Below are 23,545 nucleotides of genomic sequence, written 5' to 3'. Positions count from 1 at the left end.
ACCATTGATCTCACAGAAATTCAAACTACCATCAGAGAATACTATAAACACCTCTATGCAAATAAAGTAGAAAATCTAGAAGAAATTGATAAATTCCTGGACATATATACCCTCCTAAGACTAAACCAGGAATAAGTCAAATCCTTGAATAGACCAATAACAGGTTCTGAAATTGAGGCAGTAATTAATAACCTATCAACCAAAAAAAAAAAAAAAACAAAACAACAACAACAACAACAACAACAAAAAAAAAAAAAAAAAAAAAAAAAAAAAAAAAACCAAGACCAGATGGACTCACAGCCAAATTCTACCAGAGGTACAAAGAGGAGCTGGTACCACTCCTTCTGAAACTATTCCAAACAGCAGAGAAAGAGAGACTCCTTCCTAACTCATTTCATGAGGCCAGCATCATCCTGATACCAGAACCTGGTGGAAAAACAACAAAAAAAGAAAATTTCAGGCCAATATCCCTGATGAACATCAATGTGAAAATCCTCAATAACATACTAGCAAACCAAATTCAGCAGCATATCAAAAAGCTTATCCACTATGATAAAGTCAGCTTCATCTCTGAGATGCAAGGCTAGTTAAACATACACAGATCAATAAATGTAACCCATCAAATAAACAGGACCAATGATAAAAACCACATGATTATCTCAACAGATGCAGAAAAGGCATTCGATAAAATTCAACACCCTTTCATGCTAAAAACTCTCAATAAACTAGGTGTTGATGGAACGTATCTCAAAATAATAACTGTTTATGACAAACCCACATCATACGGAATGGACAAAAGCTGGAAGCATTCCCTTTGAAAACTGACAGAAGACAAAGATGTACTTTCTCACCACTCGTATTCAACATAGCATTGGAAATTCTGGCCAGGGCAATCAGCCAAGAGAAAGAAAAACAGAGTATTCGAGTAGAAAGAGAGGAAGACAAATTGTCTCTGTTTGCAGATGACATGACTGTATATTTAGAAAATCCCATTGTCTTAGCCCAAAATCTCCTCAAGCTGATAAGCAACTTCAGCAAAGTCTCAGGACACAAAATCAATATTCAAAAACCGCAAGCATCCCTATACACCAATGGTAGACAAACAGAGAGCCAAATCATGAGTGATCTCCCCTTCACAATAGCTACAAAGAGATAAAATACCTAGGAATACAACTTTCCAGGGATGTGAAGGGCCTCTTCAAGGAGAACTACAAACCACTGCTCAAGGAAATAAGAGAGAACACAAACAAATGGAAAAACATTCCATGCTCATGGATAGGAAGAATCAATATTGTGAAAATGGCCACAATGCGCAAAGTAATTTATAGATTCAATGCTATCCCTATCAAACTACCATTGACTTTCTTCACAGAATTAGGAAACAACTACTTTACATTTCATATGGAACCAAAAAAAGAGCCAGCATAGCCAAGACAATCCTAAGCAAAAAGAACAAAGCTGAGGCATCACACTACCTGACTTCAAACTATACTGCAATGCTACACTAAACAAAACAGCATGATACTGGTACCAAAACAAATAAATAGACCAACAGAACAAAACAGAGGCCTCAGAAATAATGCCACACATCTACAACCATCTGATCTTTGCCAGTCCTGATAAAAACAAGCAACAGAGAAAGGATTAACTATTTGATAAATAGTGTTGGGAAAACTGGCTAGCCATATGCAGAAAACTGAAACTGAACCCCTTCCTTACATCTCATACAAAAGTTAACTCAAGATAGATTAAACACTTAAATGTAAGACCTAAAACATCTTACTGAATGGGCAAAATATGGTGTCATTCCACCTGAGAACTGAAACAAGACAAGGTTGCCCACTCTTACCAGTCCTGTTCAACATAGACCTGGAAGTCTCAGGTTGAGCAATCAGGCAAGAGAAAGAAATAAAAGGAATCAAAATAGGAAAAGAGGAAGTCAGACTATCTCTGTTTGCAGACAATATGATTTAATACCTAGAAAATCCCATATTTTCTGAGGAAAAGATTCTGGATCTGATTAACAACTTCAGAAAAATTTCGGGATACAAAACCAACTAAAAAATTAGTTGCATTTCTATACACCAACAGCATCCAAATTGATTGCCAAATCAAAAACACAATCCCATTCAGAACAGCCACACACAAACACACTCACATACACAAATTTAGAAATACAGCTAACCAGGAAGATAAAAGTTCTTTACAATGACAATTTAAAAATAGTTCTCAAAGAAATCAGAGATGACACAAACAAATTGAAAAAAATTCCATGCTCATGGATTGGAAGAATCAATATTGTTAAAATGGCCATGTCTAAAGCAATTTACAGATTCAATGCTACTTCTATCAAATTACCAATTACACTCTTCACAGAATTATAAAAAAAAAAAATGTATTCTGAAATTAATTAGCAATGAAAAAGAGAACAAATAGCCAAAGTTATCCTAAGCAAAAAGAACAAAACTAGAATCATCACATTATCTGAATTTAAAGTATTCTACAAGACTACAGTAATGAAAACAGCAAAGTACTGGTATAGAAACAGACACATACAAAAATGAGATAGAATGGACAGCCAAGACATAAAGTTGCACATCTACAACCATTTGATATTTGACAAAAATTACAAGCCGAAGCTACAGAGAAAGGACTCCCTGTTCAACCAATGGTGCTATAATAACTGAACTGCCATATACAGAATATTCAAACTAGATCCCTTCCTTGCACCATACACAAAGGTCAAATCAAGATGGATTAAATCTTAAATGTACAACTTAAAACTGTGAAACCCTGGAAGAAAATCTATTAATTACCTCTCTGGACATAGGCCCTGGGAAATATTTCATGATGAAGACATTAAAAGCAACTGAAACAAAAACAATAGTTGACAAATGGGACCTAATTAAACTAAAGATCTTCTGAACAGCAAAAGAAACTATCAACAGAGCAAATAGACAAACTACAAAATGGGAGAACATATTTGCAACCTACTCATCTAACAAAGGTCTAATATTCACAATCTATAAGGGACTTCAATGAATTAACAAGCAAAAAACAAACAATTCCATTAAAAAGTGGGCAAAGAACATAAACAGACACCTCTCAAAACAAGATATACACATGGCTGTAATGCATATGAAAAAAAGCTCAACGTCACTAGTCATTTAAGAAATGCAAATCAAAGCCACTATGCTTATTAGCTGGGTAACAAAATAATCTGTTCACCAAACCCCCACAACACGTAATTTATCTATATAACAAACCTTCACATGTACCCCTAAAACTAAACTAGAAGTTTTAAAAATAATTTTAAAATACATAAAATACAAAAAAAAAAAAAAAAAGAAAACAGAAATCATAAATGACGTAAGTGGAAAAACATCCCATTCTCATGGATTGGAAGAAACAATCCTATGAAAATGACCATACTGATCAAAGCAATCTACAGATTCGATGCTATTCCTATCAGAATATAAATGTTGTTTTTCACACAATTAGAAAAACAATCCTAAAATTCACATGTAACCAAAAGAGTATCCAAATAGCCAAAGCAGTCCTAAGCAAAATGAATAAATCAGGAGACATCACATTGCCTGACTTCAAACCATACTACAAGGCTATATTATCCAAAAAAGCATATTACTAGTATAAAAGTAGACAATCCAATGGAATAGAATGGGGATTCCACAAATAAAGCCAAATACTTACAACTAACAGATCTTTCCCCAAGCAGACAAAAACATACACTGGTGAAAGGACACCCTATTCAATTAAAAGTGCTAGGAAAATTGGATAGCTACATAAAAAAGAATAAAACTGGATCATCATCACTCACCATATATAAAAATTAACTCAAGATTGATTAAAGACTTAAACATAAGACTTAAAACTATAAAAATTCAAGCAGAATCCCTGGGTAAACTGTTCTGGACATTAGCCTAGGAAATTATTTACAAGTAAGACCGAAAAAGCAAATGCAACAAAAACAGAAACAAGTAAGTAGCACCTAATTAAACTAAAGGCTTCTTCAGAGTAAACAGACAGCTTACAGAATGAGAGAAAATATTTGCATACTATACATTCAATAAAGAATGAAGGTTCTGAATCTATAGAACCTATAGAAAGAGCCTGGAGAACCTACAGAACCTATAAGGTATAGGTTCTGTAAACCTATAGGTTAACCAGAATCTGTAGGTTATCGAGAATCCGCAAGGAACTCAAACAAATCCTCAAGAAAAAAACAAATAATTCCATTAAAAAATGGATGAGCAACATGAACTGATATTTCTCAAAAAAAGATATACAAATGGCCAGCAAACATATGAAAAAATGCTCAACACCACTAATCATCAGGGAAATGTAAATTAAAGCCACAATGAGATACCACCTTTCAACAGCCAGAATGGCAATTATTAAAAAGTTAAAAAAAAGTAGGTGTTGGCACTTACTTTTTTTTGTAAGTGTGGTAAAAAAGAAATGCTTCTACACTGCTGGTGGGGATTTAACTTAATACAAACTCTATGGAAAATAGTATGGAGATTGCTCAAAAAACTGAAAGTAGATCTACCCATCGATCCAGCAATCCCACTACTGGGATTTCCTACTTCTGTAGGAATTTCCTATGATGTCCATAGGAAAATATGTCTTTATATCAAAAACATATCTGTATTTGTATGTTTATTGCAGCACAATACACTATTGTAAAGATATGAAGTCAACGTAAGTGTACATCTCCTGATGAGTGAATAAATAAAATGTGATATGTATTTACCAAGGAATACTATTCAGCCATAGAAAAATAAAATAATGTATTTTGCAGAAACTTTGATGGAACTGGATGCCATTATCTTATGTAAAGTAACTTACGAACAGAAAACCACATACAGCATACTCTCATATATAAGTGAGAGCTATGTGTGTGCAAAGGTATACAGAGCGGTATAATGGACATTGAGGCCCCAGAAGTGGTGAAGGTGGGAGGTGGGTAAGGGATACAACATTGCCTATGGGTACAATGTACATTATCTGGGTGACAGGTGACATATATTGTTAAGTATATGTAACAATATACATGTATTGTTTCATCTATATCCATATGTAATAATATAATTCCATGTAACAATGGAATTGTTACATATAGATATATAATTTCATTACTAAATGTTATACTCTACATTGTACAGTAAAATTGGACTAAAAATACTTAGGAAGAAGGAATTGTACAACTTTCATAAAGTCTAATAATTGAGGTAATATTTTTGAAAGTTAAAAAGTTACACATAAACAGAAGAAAAATAAAGTATTTAAATCCATGGTTAAAAAATGTTTACAATGACCTTTCAAAGATTTATCTTCTAAACATTTATTCTGTAAATACAATTCCCACAAACCACTATGATGTAAGTCAAACTCCTGGTTTATTTAATAACTATGAGGCAGAAAAGAGGTAACCATCTGAGCAAGGTTTATTTTTGTCTAACTAATGGCTATATCATGATGAAAAAGTTGTATATGCTCAGTAATTTTCATTTGCTATATGTGTCGCTAATATAGGATTATTAATCCCCTAAGGAAGAAATATATAAAAATATGACATAAAATTATATCAATCATATTAAACAAACTTAGTTTTTACACGATTTGCTATGTTTAATCGAAAATAGCATCCATCCAAATGACTGTGAAGTTTCAAAGAGAAAAAGAACAAGAGTTGTGTTGATATACTATTTAATTGGAGGCCTGTTGAGGCTTATAGTGTTTACTTCTTAATCAGCAATTGGACTTGAAATTGTGGACTTGAATAAGAAATACTGGAACACAGTGACCTTAGTTGAAACCCTTTATTGGGTTGATGGTAGAAATGGTAATAAATCCTGTAGCCAAATGAAAGACACATAAGCCACAGAGGCAAACTATTGCCAGAAAATTCTAAAAGCAAATAAATCAGATTGTGTGCATGTAAGTAGAATTTCGTAAGAGCAAAAATTCATTTCTGTGGTTAGTCTGATTAGATTGAATGGTTCTAATATGTATATTCTAGAATTACCACTGTAATCAAACTTTCTATACATATATATTTATATCTGAAGGGCTTTATCCTCAAATCTGGAAAAAATACAAAATTACAAACCTAGGCATATATAAGCTTTTTCTTTAAAATTATAAAAAAAGGAGATAATTTCTTTTTAAATAATCTTTACATTTACAGTAACTATAATATTTGATACTGCAATAATTCCTCCTTAGTAGTCATTGTTTTAAATACCACTGTAAGTCTATGTCATTTTGAAAAGAAAGAGGCAAAATTGATCAGGACCACCAAAAAGATACAAGTCTTGCAAAATAATCTAAGGCCTCTTCAAGGAAACATTTGCTTGTGAGTTTAGGGAAGCAAAGTTTGAAAACGAAGTGAGGGAAGAAATCAAAGGCAATACTCAACAATTTTAAATGATTTTATTTTTCAATTAAGATTTCTTAGAGTAAGAAAAGGGAGACACACCGTTTTGCCATTTATCAATTTCATTTAAAAATTACTAGTAAATTGAACTTAGCTCATAAAATTTTATATTAGTAAGTCAGGAGTCAGTATGTAAGTGAGGAGAGGGGCTGTTGTAGGTTTGTATTTTGAAAACAGTGAAATCAGTGCCTGAATGTAGTACTTCCAGCTGAGTTCAAGGAAATACGACATTTATAGCCTAGTATCGTTTTTCTTAAAACTTGTGTAGTGACTGAAGTAATCATAAATAATGCAAAAGATTATTAAAAACTGGAAATAGTAGCTCTATAAAGGAACACAAAAATTTAATAATATTTTAACTTTTTTTTTTAGTGATAAATCTATACGTCTAACTGGGTAGAAACAGCACTGGACCAGGAGTCATAACGCAAATAATTATTTCTAGTTATCTTTCCATTAATTAACTCTATGATCTTGAGCCTGTTTTTCAGCTTATCTGTAGTACATGTGTCTAATTTATAATAAAGAAAATTGGAATACATAATTCCAACAGTCTTTGGAGAACCCGAACTTCTTTACTCTCCATAATGGGGAGCATTAAGATGGTGAAAACACAATGTGGAGGGAGGTCCAGTATATGAGTGCAGTAATAGTAGGGTTAGAAAAGGGTAGATGCAGAACATGAAACTGAGATTGGAATTACAGAATAAAAATGAGGTATAGTATTATGAATGTGTGTTGCAGCTACCAAGAACTCAGAATGATATGTAACAAAGAAGTAATCAGGAAGTGGAAACAGAGTCAGGAAAAATAAAAGTAGAGAAGTCCAAAAGCAGATGTTAGAAATGCGTGACTTTTTGTAAACTGATTTTTTAGATTTTATTTTTAGTTATATACATAATAATTGCACATATTTATGGGGAACTGAACGTTATTTTGACACATGTATATGACATGTAGCAATCAAATCACGATAATTATATCTATCACCTCAAATATTTTTCATTTATTTGTGTTGAGAACATTCAAAATTCTCCCTCCTAATTATTTCAAAATATACAATAAATTATTTTTAACTATAGTCATCCTATAGTGCTATAAAACATTAGAATTTAATCTATTTTTAATGGGCCAGGTGCACACTTCCAGTCCAACCATCCAAATGAGGAACTTTATGTTAAATTTTTCCAATTGGAAAATAAATTGGTTTTAATATTGGGATGCTCTGTAATCCAGCAGGCCAGAGAAGTGTTTTGATTTTCTAATTCTCATTAAATACTCCCATTAATATTAAAGTCCAGAAGTTCCTGCATGTCTGCAAGATTTATCTTAGTTTGAATTAGAATAATCTACATTTATCTAATGGTTCTGTTTACTGCAAGAATTCAAATGATTAAGTTATATAAGCCCTTTTCCTATAATATGCATGCAAAGCTTATCATAAAAGGGGAAGGAAAAATCACTGTAAAAGGAGAATCAAATGGTCCGAAAGATATATATGTATATATATCTTTCCAAATTAATTGACTTGTTCAATCAAAACTTTTTATTAAATATATATTATTTATATGTATCATATCACAAAATACTGATTATGGAAGAATAACAGGGCACCTTCTCAGTTATGTGGATGAGAGTTAATGAGTTGAGAGTATTTCCTTTTAACATCTTGTGTGCCACTTAGGGATTGTGATATTCCTCTTCCACTTAGCATTAATAATAATAACTATCTTAAACTTCTCTTCTGCGGGAGATAATGCTTTTGGTTTAATGACAAAATTCCACTGGGCCTCTCATCATTGTTTATTCTATCAATCATCTTTTAAAATGTATACGCAGATAGTCCCTGAGCTCTTTTTGATGTTTTGACCTTATGATGGCACAAAAGTAATACTTAGTACATTCCTTGACATACAAGGGTTTACTGGGACATAGCCCCATCGTATGTTGAGGAGCATCTGCACTATTATTTTTTATGCATAGTGCTTGTCAAGGATTTCCTGTGGACTTCCTTGGCCAAGAAGATATGCTTTGACTTCATGACTTCCCTACAGGGTTCTCCTTCTGAGGTTGGCTCAGAGAGTCATGATGTATTTGTTTTGCCCAAGAAAACAAACAGAAAAGATCTATAGTAGGCAACTGCTTCAAAAACTTTCATTATGTGTATATAATAACATATGTAAACTTGCAAAAGAAAATAAAACTTTAATTAAACGTCAAAAAACTTTCAAAACCTTTGAAAAAATGATTTTAAGCTAATAATGTCCTTATATTTTTCCATTCAAAGAAAGAGAAAATGCCTTTGTCAATTTCTTTATCCCCAAGTAATAATTATTACAGTTAATTGACATAGAAATTAGAAAGAACAGAGAATGAAAAATAATGGAAAAGAAGAGAGAGTGGTTGGGCAGAGTGTGTCTCACACTCTAATCCCAGCTCTTTGGGATGCTGAAGCAGTAGAATCATTTGAGACCAGCAGTTTGAGACCAGTCTGGGCAACATAGAGAGACCTTGAACTCTACAAAAAAAATTAAAAATTAGCCAGAAATTGTGGTGTGTGCCTGTAGTCCTAGCTACTTGGGAGGCTGAGGCAGTAGGATTGGTTGAGCCCATGAGATTGAGGCTGCAGTGAGCTGTGATTGCATCACTGCAGTTCAACCTGCGTGGCAGAGTGAGATCCTGTCTTTAAAAGTAAAAAAAGAGAAAATCTTATAAAGTTTCTAAGAATTATGGTTACTTTTATAGTCATTTTTATGTTTCCAGAATTGGAAACAGAATTTTCCCTCATTAAAAAAGCTGGACTGTTATTTTATGAAGAGATGTGTGCAGGTGGCGTTGTCATTTTGGTTTAGCTGGAGTTTGCTATTACTGATGGGTCTTAGTAGTTTCCGTTAAAGCTATTAATATCAGTGCACAAACAAAAGTCAGTTTATTTAGAGCACTAATTACATGGGTATTAAGTCTGTTATTTAATTAGTTGATTTAAAATTAATTGACTTATCTAATCAAAAATATTTTATTTAAAACTTGATTATAATGATGTAATGAAACTGTTCTTTTGAAAATACAAACCTTTGTTAAAAAGCAAAATGTGCCAGGAAGATTGGTTTCTCTAAAAAGATACTTAAGTTTGGTGACAGATGACATTATCATCTTTGTAGAAAATCTAAAAAATTAAAGCAAACAAAAGGGGGTTTTTGTTAGAGAGACTAATAACCAATTAAAGCAAAGTTTAAGAATACAAAGTTTATATATAGAGCTTAATATCTTTCCAGTATACCAACAATGAACAATTTTAATTTGAAATAAAAACCACAACCTCATTTATATTAGTAACCCCCAGATAAACTACCAACTTATAAATCTAATAAAATATATACAAATCTCTATGAGGAAAACTACAAAACTCTGATAAAGTCAAAGGACTAAATCAATGGGGAGCTACTCCATGTTCATAGATAGGAAAACTCCATATTGTCAAGAAATCTGGTATTTCCAACTTGATCAATACATGCAAAGTAGTCTAAACAAACTCCTTGAAAATAATTCTGTGGATATTGACAAACTAATCTAAAGTTTATATGGAGAGGCAACAGACCCAGAATAGCCGACACACTGAAGAAAAACAAAGTTGGAGGTCTGGCCCTACTTACTTACTATAAAGCTATAGTAATCATGACAATTGCAGCATGGGTAAAATAATATAAAAATGGATAAATGGAACAGAATTGGGGGTCTAAATATCGACCACTCCACAAATATAGTCAACTGATTTTTGCTAAAGGAGTAAAGCCAATACAACAGATAAAAGTTAGTCTTTTCAACAAACAATGTTGGTACGACTGGACATCTGATACAAAATTTTTTAAAAATGAATTTAGACAAACACTTTACATTATTCACAAACATTTAAAATGGGGCATAGACCTAAAATGTAAAATGCAAAATTATAAAACTCCTGGAAGATAACATTAGAGAAAAACCTAGATGACTTTGGATGTGGTGATACATTTTTAGATATAACATCTAAAGCCATGATCAATGAGAAAAATAATTAATATGCCAGACTTTATGAAAATTAAAAACTTCTGCTCTGTGAAAAACAATCTAAAGAGAATAAAGGGACAAGATACAGACTAGGAGTAAATATTTCCAAAAGACACATACAATAAAAGACTGTTATCCAAACATACAAAGAACTCTTAAAACCCCACAATAAGAAAATGAAGAACCCAGTTAAGACCAAAGACTTTAACAGACAACCCATTAAAAAAGACATACCATGGTAAATAGTAGTGTGAAAAGATGTTCCACATCATGTCATCAGGGAACTGAAAGTTAAAACAACAATGAGATACCACTAAATACCTATTAGAATAGCCAAAATGTAGAATACTGACAATAACAAATACTAACAACGATGTGAAGCAGCAGGAACTCTCACTCATTGCTGGTGAGAATGCAAAGTAGTATAGCCACTTCAGAAGACAGTTTGGTAGTTTCTTACAAAACTAAACACATTCTTACCATATGATGCAATAATCGTGCTCCACGATATTTACCCAAAGGAATTAAAACTTGCATCCACACATAAACCTGCGCACAGATGTTTATAGCAACTTGTTTCATAGTTGCCAAAACTTAGAAGCAACCAAAGTGTCCTTTACTAGTTGAATAAATAAACTGTGGTATATCCAGATAATGGAATATTATTTACCATTTACCAGATATGTTAATAAGCCATGAAAAGGCATGAAGAAAATGTAAGTGTTTATTGCTAAATGAGAGAAGCAGTTTGAAAGCCTACCTACTCTACGATTCCAACATTCCAGGAAAGGCAAAACTATTGAGACAATAACAAAATCTGTGGTTACCAAGGGTTGGGGGGAGGGAGGATTAAGTAGGTGGATCACAGAGGATTTTTAAGGCAGTAAAATCAATATGTATAAATGTTGTAATGATTGATACATTTGTCCAAACCCATAGAATATACAACACCAAGAGAGAACCCTAATGTGAACTATGGGCTTTGGATAATTACATTATATAAATGTAGGTTTATTAATGTAGTAAACATAGCACTCTGATGGGAGATTTTGATTATGCAGGAGGCTACATATATGCGGGGCAGGAGATACACGGGAAATCTCTGTACTTTCCTCTTAATTTTGTCGTGAACTTAACCTGTTCTAAATTAGTTTTTTTCAAAAAACATATTGTGGGCAGAGATTGCCAAATGTCAGGGTTAAAGGAACTGAAAATCTTACAGAAGAAATTTAGAGAGCTGACATGTGATGAATATGCAAGTCCATGTGTCTTTTTGGTAGAGCAATTTATTTTCTTTTGGACAAATACACAGTAATAGGATTGCTGGGCTGAATGGTAGTTCTGTTTTATGTTCTTTGAGAAATATCCAAGCTGCTTTCCACAGTGGCTGAACTAATTTCCATTCCCACCAACTATGTATAAGCATTTCTTTTTCTCCATAGCCTTGCCAACATCTGTTATTGCCATTTTAATAATAGCCATTCTGACTGGTGTGAGATGCTATCTCATTGTTGTTTTGATTTGCATTTCTCTGATGATAAGTGATGTTGAGCATTTTTTTTCATATGTGTGTAAGCCACTTGTAGATCTTATTTTGAGAAGTGTCTGTTATGACCTTGGCTCAATTTTTAACGGAGTTGTTTTTTGCCTATTGAGTTAAGTTTCTAACAAATTCTGCATATTAAACATTTGTCAGATGTAGAGTTTGCAAATATTTTCTCCCATTTTGTAGTTTGTTGTCTGTTTACTTTATTATTTCTTTTCTTTTTTTTTTTTTTTTTTTTTTTTTTTCCCCTGAGACAGAGTCTTGCTCTGTCACCCAGGCTGGAGTGCAGTGGCGCGATCTCAGCTCACTTCAAGTTTCGCCTCCTGGGTTCACGCCATTCTCCTGCCTCAGCCTCCTGAGTAGCTGGGACTACAACAGCCCGCCACCAAGCCCGGCTAATTTTTTTGTATTTTTAGTAAAGACAGGGTTTCACCATGTTAGCCAGGATGGGATTATTTATTTCACTTTGAAGAAGTTCTTTAGTTTAATTCAGTCGCATTAGTCAATTTTTGTTTTTGTTTCAACTGTTTTTCAGGACTTAGTCATAAATTTCTTCCCAAGTGCAATGTCTAGAATTATGTTTCCTAGGTTGTCTTCTAGCATTCTTGTAGTTTGAGGCCTTAAAATTAAATGTTTAGTTATCTTGAATTAATTTATGTATAAGGTGAAATTTAAGTGTTCAGTTTCATTCTTCAGTGTATGGCTAACCAGCTATCCCAGCAGCATATATTGAATAGGGAGTCCTTCCCTCATTGCTTATTTTAGTTGACTTTACAGAGAATCAGATGGCTATAGGTGTGTGGTTTTATTTATGGATTCTCAATTCCTTTCCATTGGTCTATGTGTCTTTATTTATTCATTTTTTAATGGTACCATGCTGTTTTGTAAACTATAGCCTTGTAGTATACTTTGAAGTTGGGTAATGTGATGCTTCCATCTTTGTCCTTTTTGCTTAGGATTGCATTGGCTATGTGGGCTCTTTTTTGGGCTCCACATTAATGTTAGAATTTTTTTTCAAATTCTGCAAGAATGTCATTGGTATTTTGATAGGAATAGCATTGAATCTGCAAATTGCTTTAGGCAGTATGACCAAATTATATTGATTCTTCCAATCCATGAGCATGGCATGTTGTTCCACTCATTTGTGTCATCTAACTTTTTTTTTTTTTAATCAGTGTTTTGTAGTTCTCCTTGTAGAGATCATTCACCTATTTGGTTACATGTATTCATAAGCATTTTCTTTTTTGGGGGGCTATTGTAAATAGGATTGCATTCTTGATTTGTCTCTCACCTTGAATGTTGTTGATATACAAGAAATGTTACAGATTTTTGTACTTTGATTTTGTTTCTTGAAACTTTACTAAAATTGCTTATCAGCCCCAGGAGCCTTTTGGAGGAGTCTTTGAAGTTTTCTAAGTATAGAATCATATTCTCTGCGAAGAGAGGTAGTTTGACTTACTATTTTCCTACTTGGATGCCTTTGTTTCTTTCCCTTGACTGATTGCTCTGGCTAGGACTTCCTACTTTTGCTTTTAAACTTTTATCTAAATGGTCTCAGCTTTTATTTTTCTCTCTCTTGCTTGTTATTCAACATTATATCTTTGAGATCCATTTACTTTGTTGAGCTATCTTTTTTTTTTTTTTTCATTCTGACAGGCCACTGTATGGGTATTCAGCAGGAATTTATTTATATTCCTGCTGAAATTTTTTTCACACACCATTTCTTCCATTACAAAAAAAGGCTGTTATGGATTGAAAGAATATTTTAACCCCTACCACCTACCACTGACCTCCCAGTAAAGACAAGACAGAGCTTAGAATGAAGGATGCATCTTTTGTTGTTGTTGTTTTGCCCATTCTTGTTACTGCTGCCACATGAAAATCTCAGCGTAGATTTGTTCATGGAAAACCACTAATGTAGAGCTCTTATTCATATGACATTTCCCATTTTTACTCTGGTATACATACAGAAACAATACTTATTAGGTAATATGATTATTTGTTTCATGTTACAGTTCTAAAAACACTCTCCTCCACCTTTAAAACTTTCCTCTAGAGGTAAGTATTACACAAGCCTATTAATTACATATTATATTGAGGATGAGCTAAACTAACTCATGAAGGTCCTTTAAAAACATTAACAAGCAAAACAGATATTGCTGCTGTTACAATGAGAAACAAGTTATTTATATTCCAAGAAACTCTTTCATGTGAGAAATATTCATGTACACACCTAAAGTCCCAAAGCAGTCGTAAACCACAACTGTACCACTTTATAATGTGGATCTTTATCCATTTTACGTTAAACAGTCATGATTCCCGTTTAGCTCAGTAGTTATTCTTCCAGCCACCCCATCAGAGTCTATCCTTTCTCTACAATTCAGTAGAGACTCAGCAGTCTTATTTTCTCCTACTTAGTGATGATGAGGAAGGTGCTTTCTTTTGTTTAGTACTGTAGCTCATACAGGTATAAGAATCATATTTAAATTGTTCTTCCAGTACAGAACTTCTGAAGCTCTTGCCCTAATCTTTTCATTTGTTATGTGTAGGAATGCCCTGCATTCACTTTCTTTTTATTATTATTCATTAATTATCAATTATTTATTGAGAACCTATGGAGCACTAGGGAAAATGGGATCTTATAAAAGTACTTCACAGATATTATCCTCAAAGATGTCATAAACGCAGAGAAGAGATGAAACGCTGGGATACTCCTGGTTTGGATACCTTGGTGGGGGGCTAATACTACTACTCCCCAACTCCTCATATCATGGGGGAGTGTCCAACCCCTTATGATGCGGATGGTAATATCCAGTGGGGGAGGGATAGGTGACACCACTCCCCATATGGCAGGGGTGTCCATACCCCTAGGATGTGGATTGTAAGATCCAGGCGGGGAGTGGGGGTGATACTACTCCCTGTATCACGGGGGTGTCCACCCCCCGTGATGTGGATTGTAATATCCAGTGTGTGGGGGGTGATACTACTCGCCATATCGCGGGGGATATGGACCCCCCCCCACGATGTGGTTCTTAACCAAGTGGGGAGACAGGGGTGATACTACTCCCCATATCGTGGGGGTATCCACCACCCCTGCAATATGGATCATAATATCCAGAGGGGGAGAGAGGGGTGATATTACACCTCATATTGCCGGGGTGGGGAGGCTGCTGGGGGGTGGACACCTTCTGGGATATGGATAATAATATCCAGGGCAGGAGAGAGGGGTGATACTACTAACCATATTGCAAGGGTGTCCACCCTCCTGCGATGTGGATCATAATATTCAGGAGGGCAGAGGTGGGTGATACTTCTCCCCGTATCGCCAGGGGTGTCCAACCCCCACTCCCGCAATGTTGATCGCAATATCCAGAGGGGTAGAGGGGTGTGATACTACTCCCCATATCTCTGGGCTTTCCCCCCCACCCCCGTGATGTGGATCATAATATTCAGTGAGGGAGAGGGGGGTGATACTACTCCCCATATCGTGGGAGGGTCCACACCCCCGCGACGTGGATTTTAAAAACCAAGAGGGGAGACGGTGGTGATACTATTCCCCATATCTCTGGGGTGTCTAACCCTCTGCCATGTGGATCGTAATATCCAGGGAGGAAGATGAGGGTGATACTACTCCCCATACCGCAGGGGTGTCCACCACCCTGCAATGTGGATCATAGTATCCAGAAAAAGAGAGAATGGTATTACTCCCAATAGTACAGGGAGTGTACACCCCTCCACCCCATGATATTGCTCCTAATAGCTAAGAGAAGAGAAGATAATATTACTCTTAATACCGCAAGGGGTGTACACCCACCTGTGATATTGATCCTAATATTCAGGTGGTAGAGTATGACATTACTAACAATATAGCAAGGGGTGTACCTCGAGCCAGTGAAATTGCTCCTACATTCACAGAAGAGAACTATATTACTCCCAATATCGCAGGGAGCGTATACCCCTTCTGTGATATTACTCCTAATATCCGGAGGGGAAGAGGATAATACTATTCTCAATATCGCAGGCTGTGTATACCCACCCTGTGATATTGTTCCTAATATATAGGGGGGAGAGGATGATATTACCCCCAATATCGCAGAGGGTTACACCCCCCCCCAGTGATATTTTTCTTAATATTCAAAGGCAGAGAGGATGATAGTATGCCCAGTATCCCAGAAAGTGTACCACCCCTGCCGTTTTGAGAGTAGTATCATCACCCCCTTTGGATATTAAGAATCATATCACAGAGAAGGAACACCTCTGAGGAGGTGAGAAGAGGGAGTAATATCACTTCCATCTCGCCCGCTGAATATTATGATCCACATCGCAGAAGGGCAGTCACAATCTGCGATATGGGGAGTACTACCACTCCCCTCTTCTCACCTGGATAATATGAACTACATCTTAGGGGGTTATATTGGTCCTAATATCAAGGTGGGAAGAAGGTAATATTACTCCCCATATCGCAGAGGGTGTACATCCCCCCTGTTATATTGTTCCTAATATCCAGGTTGTAAAAGAAAGATAATAAGCAAAATCGCAGGTTGTGTACACCCCGCCTGTGATATTGTTCCTAATATGCAGAGGACCAGAGAATGATATTACTCCCAACAGCGCAGTGTGTGTACAACCCTGCCCCGTGATATTGTTCATCATATACATAGGGGAGAGGGGGATATTACTCCCAATAGCACAGGGGATGTACACACCTCCTGTGATGTTTTTCCTAATATCCATGAGGAAAGACGATGATATTACTTACAATATCGCAGAGAGTGTACACTCCCGCCTGTTACATTGCTCCTAATATCCAGGGGGTAGAAAATAATATTAGTTTCAACACTGCAGTGGGTGTATACACCCCTGTGGTATTGTTTTTAATATCTGGAGGAGAACAGGATGATATTACTCCCAATATCGCAGGCCATGTACACCCACCCTGTGGTATTGTTCCTAATATCCAGGAAAGGAGAGGATGATATTACTCCCCACATAGCAGAAGGTCTACACCCTGGGATATTGTTCCTAATATCTAGGGGGCGGAGATGCTGATATGACTTCCAATATCGCAGGAGTGTACCTCCACCCTGTGATGTTCTTAATATTCAAAAGCAGAGTTTGATACTAGTCCCATTATCGCCAAAAGTGTACACTCTCTTGTGATATTTTTCCTAATACCTAGAGGGGAGAAGATGACATTACTCCTCATGTCACAGGACATGTATACCCACCCTGTGATATCTTAGCTAATATGCAGGGAGGGGAGAGGATAATATTATTCCCAATATCGCAGGGGGCAGGGGGTGTACACCCCCCCCGTGATATTTTCCTTAATATTTAAAGGCGGAAAGGATGATATTACTCCCAATATGGCAGAAAGTGTACACCCTCCAGTGATACTGTTCCCATGATGGAGGAGGGAAGAGTAAGATACTACTTTCAATATTGCAGGGATAGTACACGCCCCCAGTGATTTCTTTTCTAATTTTCAAGGTGGGAGAGGATGATATTATTCCCATCGGGGGATATAAACACACCTGTAATATTGTTCCTAATATCCTGGGGGGAGAGGATATTACTCCCAATATTGCAGAGGTTGTACACCCGTCTGCGATATTGTTCGTAATCTCCAGAGGGGGAGAATATATTATTAACAATATCATAAATACGCTGTGTGTCCTCCATGGATTGTACTCCCCATATCGCAGGGGGTGTCCACCCCCCTGTGATGTGGACTGTGATATCCAGGGAGTGGGGAGGGATATTACTCCCCATATCACGGGGGGGTGTCCACCCTCCTGCCATGTGGATCTTAATATCCAGGGGATGAAAGGGGTTGATATTACTCCACATATCACAGGGTATGTCCACCTTCCTGCAACGTGGATCGTAATATCCACGTGAAGGAGGAAGGTGATATTACTCCCCATATTGCAGGGGGTGTCTACCCCCTTGCAATGTGGATCCTAATATCCAGAGGGGCAGAGGGGGGTGATATTACTCCGCATATCATGGGGTGAGGGTGTCTACACCCCTGTGATATGGATTGTAATATCCAAGAGGAAAGAGTGGGATGATAGTTCTTCACAAATCGCGCGGTGGGTGTGTCCATCACCCTGCAATGTGGATCATAATATGCGGGGGTGGGGGAGGGATGTGTTATTACTCTTCACATCGCTATGGTGATGTGGCTCTTAACATCCAGGGTAGGCGAGTGGAGTGATATTACTCCCCACATCCTTGGTTGTGCACCCTCCCAGTGATGTGGATCATAATATCCAGGGGGTGAGGGTGGTGATATTACTCCCAACATCGCAGGTATCCACCCCCTGCAATGTGGATTGTAATATCCAGGGGTGGAGAGGGTGCTATTAGTCCTCCCCACATCGCTGGGGGTGTGTCCACCCTCCTGCGATGTAGATCGTAATATCCAGTGGCGGAGGAGGGGATATTACTCCCCAGATCCCTGGGGCGGGGGCGGTGTCTATCTTTCTGCAATTTGGGTTGTAATATCCAGGGAGGAGACAGGGGTGATATTACTCCTCACATCAATGGGGGGTGTCCACCCCCTGCGATGTGGATTTTAATATCCAGGTGGGGGAAAAAGGGGGTGATATCAATCCCCATATCACAGGGGCTGTCCACTCCCCTGCAATGTGGATTGTAATATCCAGGGTGGGGGAAGGGGTTTGATATTACTCCACATATCGCTGGAGGCATGTCCACCACCCTGCGATGTGGATCGTATATCCGGAGGGGAGAGGAGGGTGATATTACTCCCCATATCACTGGGGGTGTCCACCACCCTGTGATGTGGATCACAATATCCACGGTGAAAAAGGGAGGTGATATTACTCCCCATATTGTGGGAGGTGTCCACCTCCCTGCAAAGTGGATCTTTGTATCCAGTGGGGAAGATGGGGGGTGATATTACTCCCCATATTGCTGGTGGGTGTTCACTCCCTTGAATTGTTCATCATAATATCCAGGAGAGGAGAGGGAGGTGATATATCTCCCCATATTGTCGGGGGGAGGGGGTGGGTTATCCATCCCCCTGTGATGTTGATAATAATATCCAGGTGAGGAGAGGGGGATGATATTACTCGCCACATTGCTGGGGGGGCGTGGGACATTCACTCCCCTGCTATGTGGATTGTAATATCCAGGGATGGTGAGGGGTTGATGTTATTTCCCGCATTGCTGGGGGAAAGTCCACCCCTCTGTGATGTGGTTTGTAATATCTAGGGGTGGTGAGGGAGTGATATTACTGCACACATCCCTGGGGGGCTGTCCACCCCACTGTGATGTGGACTGTAATATCCAGGGGGAGAGAAGGAGGGTGATATTACTCTCCATATCGCGTGGGAGTGTCCACCCCCCTGTGATGTGTATCATAATATCTATGGGGGGAAATGGGGTGATATTACTCCTCATATCCTAAGGTGAGGGTGTCCACCTCCCAGCAATGTGGATCCTAATATTCAAGGGGAGGGGGAAGGGGGTGATATTACTCCCCATATCACAGGGTGGGTGGGTTCAGTCCCATGTAATGGGGATCATGATATCCAAAGGGGGAGAGGTGGGTGTTGTTGTTCCCTATATCATAGGATGGGGGTGTCCACCCCCTTGCAATGTGGATCATAATCTCCAGCGGGGAAAGGGGGTTGATATTGTTACCTACATCGCAGGGTAGGTGTCCACCCTCTTGCCATGTGGATCTTAATATCCAGGGGACTGAGGGTGGTGATATTGCTCCCTATATCACGGGGTTGTCCACCCTCCTGGGATTTGGATCATAATATCCAGGGGAAGAGATGGGGGTGATATTACTCCCCATATCATGAGGTGGGGGTGTCCACCTCGCTGTGTTTTGAATCATAATATCTGGGAGTGTGGGGATAAAATAAAAGGCAATAAAATAAGGCCAAATACATTTGATACAGAAAATGAATTATCTTGTCAGCATAATTTCAATCAGATACCAAAATAAATGAATTAAATATTTTACCTTGTAAAATGGCAGATAATTTATTTTGAATATTTACTGTCTCTAATTGTTTTTTATGCACAGCTCATGCATTCACAAAATGTACCTCATATTTCTGTATTAAATCTAAGACCTTAAATCATAAATCTAATTATTCTAAAAGATGAGTAATTTTTTCTTAGTATTCCAAAAAAATTCATACCTTGTAAATATGTAGATAAACACAAACTTCAGTAAAATTTTAGAGTGATATGCAGGAGAGGGCATCTCTATTCCATTACTTGTGGAAAGGGAAATTTATGAAGTAAGAGTTCACCCATATACAAAGACATTTCCCCTACCCCTAACAAAACAAAACAAAAAAAGAATCCTAGAAGAGTTTTGTAGAATTAGAAAGTAAAAATTCTCATAGTTTATGCATATGAACGTTGCAATTTTAAATACCTACTGTTTTAGATAAAATATATTAATTAAATTTTCCTGAGTAAAGGCTTCATTACTAAAACACCAAAGGCAATGGCAACAAAAGCCAAAATTGACAAATTGGATCTAATTAAACCAAAGATCTCCTGCACAGCAAAATAATCTATCATCAGAGTAAACAGGCAACCTACAGAACAGGAGAAAATTTTTGCAGTCTATCCATCTGACAAAGGACTAATATACAGAATCTACAAAGAAGTTAAACAAATTTACCAGAAATAAAACAAACAACCACATCGAAATGTAGGTGAAGGATATGAACAGACACTTCTCAAAAGAAGACACTTATGCAGTACTGGGGATAGGCCCCCAAATCTGGCCATAAACTGGTCCCCAAACTGGCCATAAACAAAATCTTTGCAGCACTGTGACATGTTCGTTATGGCCATGATGCCCATGCTGAAGGTTGTGGGTTTACCAGAATGAGGGCAAGGAACCCCTGGCCCACCCAGGGTGGAAAACTGCTTAAAGGCATTTCTAAGCCACAAACAATAGCATGAGCAATCTGTGCCTTGAGAATATGTTCCTGTTGTGGATAACTAGCCAGAGCCTATCCCTTTGTTTCAGCCCATCCCTTTGTTTCCTGTAAGGAATATTTTTAGTAAATCTATAATCTATAGAAGCAATGCCTATCACTGGTTTGCTGTCAATAAATATGTGGGTAAATCTCTGTTCAGGGCTCTCAGCTCTGAAGACTGTGAAACGCCTGATTTCCCACTCCACACCCTATATTTCTTTGTGTGTGTCTTTAATTCCTCTAGCACCACTATGTTAGGGTCTCCATGACTGAGCTGGTCTCGGCAAGTGGTGCCCATATGTGGGGCTCTAACCCAGGTCAAAGGGTCACTGGGGCAATGGTTGGAGAATGTGGAACTAAGCTGGAGGACAACCAACTACTCTTAAGCAATCCCTGTGGTGAGTAAGAAGGGAAGCTCGGAAGCACCAGGGTAACAATGGGACAAGTGTGGGCTCTGGTTCATTCCACCTTGGAGACTTTTCACACTAATCATGAGGAGGAAGGATTGTATAATGAAGTAACAGAAGAGGTGACAGGGCATGTTTGTTTGCCAGCTAAAGCTGAAGCTACAAAAGAGGGAGAGGTTCATCCCTACCCTTCTGCAACCCCTCCTTATTTTGAAGAAAAAGAGTGGCCTGACCCTGCAGATCTTTCTTTTCTGGAGGACACTGGGCAAAAAGTAGTTGGCCCAGTGACTGAGCAGTGCCTCAAGTGACCACTCTTAGTTCTATTTAGGCAGGATTCCAGCAAGCTAGAAGAGGGGGTGATTTAGAGGTTTGGCAGTTCCCTTTTAGGATACACCCTCCAGGTCAACAGGGAAATATTATAGCTACATTTGAGCCTTTTCGTTTTAAATTCAGGAAACACCATGGTGGGCCCGTCCCAGGACCCATTCCAAAGCAGGGCATTTCCGGCTCAGACAATTGCCTCACCCCTGTACAATATCTGTCCCCTGCCACAGCTGGTAGTGCCACAGTAGATCTATGCTACACAAAAGTTGTGAGCCTTCTGCCTGGGGAACCTCTGCAAAAAGTTCCAATGGGGGTCGGTGGACCCTTGCCAGCAGGGACGATAGGATTACTTCTAGGCAGTCCTAATTTAAATTTAAAAGTAGTAGAAGTACAAACAGGAGTCATTGATTCAGATTACAATGGGGGAAATTCAAATTGTTATATCTACTTCTGTTCCCTGGAAAGCAGAGCCAGGAGAGTGTATAGCACAACTCCCGATTGTGTCATATGTGGAAATGGGGAAAAGTGAAATTCAATGAACAAGAGTATTTTAAAACAGAAGTAAATAAGACAAAGCAACTTATTGGGTGAATCAAATTACTGACAAATGTCCTACCTGTGAAATAACTATTCAAGGAAAGAAATTTAAAGGTTTGGTAGATATAGGAGTGGACATTTCAATCATTTCTCTACAGCACTAGTTGTCTGCATGGTCAATTCAATCTGCTCAATTTAACATAGTTGAAGTTGATAAAGCCCTTGAAGCATATCAAAGTAGTTATATTTTGCATTGTGAAGGGCCTGATGGACATCCTGGGACTATTCAACCAATTACAACATCCATAACTATAAATTTATGGGGAAGAGATTTATTACAACAATGGGGAGCACAAGTTTTAATTACAGAACAGTTATATAGCCCTAAAAGTCAACAAATGATGCATGAAATGGGGTATGTCCCTGGTATGGGACTAGGAAAAATTTGCAAGGTTTAAAGGAACCACTTCAAGCAGAAAGACAAAGTTCCTGCTAAGGTTTAGGATATCATTTTTGATGTGGCCATTGTTAAGCCTCCAGAACCTATACCTTCAAAATAGTTAACAGATAAGCCAATTTGGATAGAACAATGGCCGCTGAGTAAAGAGAAACTGGAGGCTTTGGAGGACTTAGTTACTGAACAATTAGAAAAAGGAAACAGCTCCAACATTTCCCCTTGGAATTCTCCAGTTGTCGTAATTAAGAACAAAATCAGGTAAATGGAGAATGTTAACTGACTTAAGAGTCATTAATTCAGTTATACAACCTATGGGGACATTGCAGCCAGGACTACCTTCTCCTGTTATGATTCTAAAAACTTGGCCTTTAATAGTCACAGATTTAAAAGACTGTTTATTTACCATCCCCTTAGCTGAGCGAGACTGTGAACAGTTTGCATTTACAGTTCCTACAGTAAACAACCTGCAGCCTGCTAAGCATTTTCATTGGGAAGTGTTGCCACAAGCATGTTACACAGTCCAATGATCTGCCAGACATATGTAAGGCAAGCAATTGAACATACTCATAAAACTTTTTCACAATGTTACATTATTTGTTATATGGATGATATCCTTTGTTCTGCCCCCACTCAAGAAATATTACTCCAATGTTACAATCACTTGCAAAATTCAACTTCTCACGCTGGTTTAATTATAGCTCCTGACAAAATTCAGACTACTACTCCTTACTCCTACTTGGGGACCTTAGTAAATGACACTACCATTGTGCCACAGAAAGTAAC

Source organism: Chlorocebus sabaeus, chromosome 21, assembly GCF_047675955.1.
Source record: "Chlorocebus sabaeus isolate Y175 chromosome 21, mChlSab1.0.hap1, whole genome shotgun sequence".
Lineage (NCBI taxonomy): Eukaryota > Metazoa > Chordata > Mammalia > Primates > Cercopithecidae > Chlorocebus > Chlorocebus sabaeus.
The sequence above is the reverse complement of the archived record's forward strand: the minus strand, read 5'-3'. Positions refer to the sequence as shown.